At 46.3% G+C, this 5,237-nt stretch overlaps 1 non-coding gene across 1 annotated transcript; it reads right to left on the bottom strand.

The window, feature by feature from the left end:
- Positions 1-1,433: 1,433 nt before the first annotated feature.
- Positions 1,434-1,552, bottom strand: LOC112473795. The gene has a single exon (XR_003044176.1). It is a non-coding gene; the product is annotated as a 5S ribosomal RNA (ribosomal RNA).
- Between the last annotated feature and the right edge of the window lie 3,685 nt (positions 1,553-5,237).

Here is a 5,237-nt window from a genome sequence, read left to right as displayed (position 1 = left end):
GCTCTCAGCATGGCGAAGTCAGAATCCTCAGATCATCACTGGGGGAACAATCAATGCTCTTGTCCGGCTTTTAATGACAATCAATTCTCTCTCTGGCTCTTTGCTAAGTAAGTGTCATTGAGAACAACTGCATTTTGTGAACCTGGTCACCGGCCTTGAATTTGCAGCTTCCTCCAGCTGATGAGAGTCGGAGAATCTTGTTACTGCTCTGTTCTCAGTCAGTCACGCACTGTGCTCGGCTGTACAATTAATGTTCTTTCCGGTCTGTGTTTTCAGTCAACGTGGCGGCTCCATTAATCAGAAAAGGAAGTCCACTCGTGTGCGCAGGCCCTAAGGGAAGCGCTGACAAACGCCTGGGTGCTGGATGGCCTCTTTGCTGACCCTGAGTAAATGAGGCAAAGTGGCTAGTGTCAGACGAACTAGGTTTCCAGTCCCAGCTCTGCTGTTCACCAGCTGCGTGACCTCAGGCAAATCACCCACCCTCTCTGAGGCTCTGTTTCATCATCTGTAGAATGGGATAATAACAGTACCCTCCCTGTAGGGTTAGTGAGAGGATTAAATGGAATGATACATGAGAAAGGGGGTTAATATACTTCTGTCACATCTAAGTGGGTCAATAAATTATTATTATTATTGCTATTATTATTATTATTATTTTTAGGAATCCCGGAACTGCATAGTCCAGCCTCTATCTGTACTGATGCTGACCAATACACGAGCTGCTAGCCATACGTGGTCAGTATAGAGCAGCTGAGATGGAGAATTTAAATTGAGATGTCCTCTAAGCATACTGGATTTCAAAGACTTGATATGAAAAAGATAATGTAAAATAGCTCATTAGTACCTCATTTTAAAAAAAGACTTTTAAAATATTACATATCGCAAAACTATTTGGATATATTGGGTTCAACAAAATATGTTATTAAAAGTAATTACAGAAAAAGGTAATTGCACCTGTTTCTTTTTATTTCTCTTAAATAGCTACTATTAGAAGATTATAAATTACATATGTTGCTCAAATGCTAGTTCTCTTCTGTAGCACCGTTATATATGAGTTACTTTCAAAGAAGTCCCATCAAATAACCAAAAATTATCAACAGTAACAACAACAAAAAGCAAGCAACAAAACAAAACCCCAGGAATTCAACTCTTTAATTTGTATCTCTTTACAAAACAATAACAAACAAACAAAATATACACATTACTAGCTTCTCGTATTGCCTTTCCTTTTCTCCTAATTTTCTTGCATCCAGTGCTGTTTTAAAGCCTTTAATTTGCCTCCTTCCACACCCTACAGCCAAGTACAGACAAATGATCTTTCTACTTCAGCCCACGGGACATTTCTCTCCACCTGTATCACCAGCTCCACTACTACACCCACTCCCTCCCTCCCTTCCTTCCTCTCTTCCTTTCTTTTCTTTCTTTCTTTTTAATGCCTACAGCACCTGGTCTTCCTAGGTGGTCTCCCATCCAAGTACCTACCAGGCCCGACCCTGCTTAGCTTCCGAGATCAGACGGGATCGGGCACATTAAGGGTGCCATGGCCGTAGACACACCCTCTCTATACAGAGACGTGCCACTTAATGACAGAGATATGTTCTGAGAAATGCATCATTAAGCAATTTTGTCATTGTGTGAACATCACAGAGGGCACTTACACAAACCTAGAAGGTATAGCCTACTACTGCAATTATATATGCTATGCTTTTATATAACTCACAGTGCAGTAGGTTTGTTTACACCAGCATCACCTCAAACACATGCATGCGCTACAACATTGAGATGGCCACGACATCACTAGGTCCTAGGAATTTTTCAACTTCATTATAATCTCGTAGGACCCCCATTGTATATGTGGTCCGTCACTAACCAAAATGTCATTATGTGGCGTATCACCGTCCTACCTGTCCTTCTTCCTCTTCTCAGGCCTTGCCCTTTCCTATCTATTCTCTAAATTAGCATCTATTCTCTAAATTAGGTCTCTGGATTTGTCAGCTGCTCCCAAAGAGACTTGGGTGGAGCAGAGCAGACTACCATTAACTAAGGTCACAGAAGATTGATGGATAAACCATATCGTCACCGGGTAATTGACAGCACAGAGAGTCCCATTTGGGGACTGTACCTTCCCCCTGTAGTCAAAGGATCCTGACCCCAGCTCCACGTTGTAGGTCGTGTGAAGTGTACATTGAACGACACCAGGGGACAGCAGTTATACAGAGTCTACCGTGAGGTGAAAACTGCAGCATGGTGTTTGCAAGTAACAGAGTTAACAGAGGCCCCGAGAAGGTAATTAGTTTGGTGAGCTCAGTATTAGAATTAAGAAGCTCTCTCGGGAGATTTCATCAAAGCCATGGAAAAGCCTGGTGGACGCTCCCCACCTGGCAGCGCGTGGAACTACACGGAGGCCAGAGGCCCGAGTCCTCAGTTGTGCTGACTCTGACTCCTGGCCAGGGCTGGCGAAACACTGACCAATTCTTGTTTTCTTGGCTTTCCCTTTTTCCAGGCCCCTGGAGGAATCTTGTTGTCCTGATAATAAGGTTATTTTCCAGCCTAGACACGAGACATTTGATCAAGTTTCAGCTCAGGCACATGTCAGTTTTTCCTCCTGAGACTGACTACAGCCTGGTCCTTGTGACTTGATTTCAAGAGTTCACCCATATCTTTGGCCACAGTTCTGGGCTGAATTGTGTCATCTCCATCCTCCACCTCCCGCCGATTCATATGTTGAAGTCCTAACCCCTGTAGTTCAGAATATGACCTAATTTGGAAATCGAGTCGTTGCACATGTTATTAGTTAAGGTGAGGTCATACTGGAATTGGGTGGGCCCCTGATCTAATGTGACTGTCGTCTTTATAAAAAGGGGACATTTGAGCACAGACACAGAGGGAAAAATCCCATGCGAAGATGAAAGCGATGCTGCCACCAGCCAGGGAAGAAGCAGAAGCTGGGAGAGAGGCCTGGGCCACAGCCTTCCCGAGAGCCTTCAGAGCGAGCGTGGCCCTGCTCACACCCTCCTCGTGGACTTCCAGCCACCAGAACTGTAAGACGATAAATTTCTGTTGTTTAAGCCACGTGGTTTGTGGCACTTTGAATGGCAGCCCTAGGAAACTGTCATTCACATTTAAATGCTTGGCTGTATTTATTATAAGACAGCCTCAAAAATTCCTTTAAGGAAACTTGCTTTATTATACACTCAGCTCGTTCTGAGAATTGGTATAAGAAACTTGACAAAAGGAACTCTGATTGGGAGTGACATTGAGGATATTGTTCATTAAGTTACTCAAGGACCCCTAGCCAAAGGCCCTGTGACTTATCACAGAGTCTCAAAGCTCCAAGCCAAGAATCAATTGGGATTCTGTTTATTTTATCCTCATAATTAACCTGTATATGATAAAGGGTGCAGGACATATTCGCTTCCCTTTTTTTTTCAGACTGCAGGGAAGTCTGGAGTTTCATTACTATAACTTCCTTCAGCCAAGAGTTTTTGTTTTTTCCCCATTCTGTTTTCTACATTTCGTTCTTCTCTTTTGCTTCACGGTTGTTGGTTTTATTGTCCCTTTAGTAGAATGATAAGCAACCTCAAATCTCTTCGGGAAGCAAGCGAGATATGAATCGACAGATTGAAATTAAGACAAAAAACCCAAAGCAATGAAGTTTTGGGGATTGGGAGCGAGGGATCATTTGACTGGAAGTCTACTCATTAAAAACAAACGAACAAAAAACAGAAAACGCGAGAACAATCCTCCGCCACCTGACATGTATTGCAGGCACGTGGCGGAAGATGGAGACGAATTAAAGCATGGTGAGGACCTTCACTCTGCCCGGTGCAGAGCTGTGAGCCGACACGGAGCGTGATGCCCAGCGTCTCCTCCATAATCGTTTCGTGTCTCTAACTGTGGAACCAGACAGTTCGGCAGGGACCTAATTTCATCGTCTTCTCTACTCCCTTCTGCGTTTGGAGCAAACAGCGAGACTGCAAAGGGGCGGGTTCCACTCCCAGCATCCGGATGGGACATGTGCCCTTCCCTTCCGAGGTAATGTCGTGGGGCCCCGTGCGGAGTGGGCTCGCGGAGCGCTGTCCACGGCGGGGTGGGGAGGGGGTCGCCCGAGGCCCCACCTCCATCCACCTCCATCTGCCGGACTCCCCTTTCTCCCACCTAGAGTTCCTGACATCAGACATGAGGACGAGGGGCCACCGCACCCAGCAAATCACAGGGCCCAGGCGGGAGAGGGGGTGCGGGGGGCGGGCGGGTCGGTGCTAAGCAACAAGTCGTCTTGTTCCCTGGTCTCTTGTTCCCGGGTAGGGGGTCTTTTTTGCCAGATAAAGGATTCGAGATACAAGAGGAACCGAGGTCCCCGGGCTGTTGGAGGCGGGCCAGGGCCGTCTCCAGCAAGTGCTTCATTTGGAATAACCTGCTTAATCTCTCTTCGAACTTTTATTATCCCCATTTTGCAGATGAGGAAACGGAGGCACAGGAAGCCCAAGTAACTCACCCCAAACAGCACAGGTGTAAGTGCAGGAGCCAGGATTTGAACCCAGGTGCTGTGACTCCTGAATGAGCTCAAGTTCCGGGAAGCGGCACCGCCCATTAGCACAGAAGTCACGTGTGCACAGAACCTGGAGAGGGCACTCAACATTTCTTTGCTGTGAGCTCTCCTGTCCCTCACACAGAGGTCTCTCAGAGGGTCATCCTGGGGTCTCTCTTCTCCCCTTCTCCTCTTTCCTCGCCTCCAAACCAGCCCTCCAGGATGCAGGCTCCACTCCAGGACCCCCAGATCCCACTACAGTGATATTTGGTATCCTGTTTTCTTCCTGGTGGAGCTTTTACACAACAAACATGGTTTTTGGTTAATAAGGACCTCTTATCAGAGCAGAACTCCCAGGCCAGCAATCTGGGATTTACTTCATTCTGCTAAAGAACTCTGTCCTCTGCACTGAAGAGAAAATTAGGTCGGAAGGAGAAAGAATGGTTTCTTCTTCCCTAATAACAACTCACGTTTATTACATATTACCACAAAGCAGGCCCTGTGCTAAGTGCGTCACCTTACAAGAGGAGGGACCACTGTCCCCACTTTCCAGATGAAGAAGTTGAGATATAGAAGGTTAAGTAACTTGCCCAAGGCCTCACAGTATTGAGGGGGCAGAGTTGAGGCTTGAAAAGAAAAGTGGCCAAGTCATTTTTTTAAGAGCAAGGAGGCAGTGAGGGGGCCTTCACTCCAGCTGTCACCCCTGCCT

The sequence above is a fragment of the Pteropus alecto genome, unplaced genomic scaffold, assembly GCF_000325575.1.
Source record: "Pteropus alecto unplaced genomic scaffold, ASM32557v1 scaffold8, whole genome shotgun sequence".
NCBI classification, from domain to species: Eukaryota; Metazoa; Chordata; class Mammalia; order Chiroptera; family Pteropodidae; genus Pteropus; species Pteropus alecto.
The sequence above is the reverse complement of the archived record's forward strand: the minus strand, read 5'-3'. Positions and strand labels throughout refer to the sequence as shown.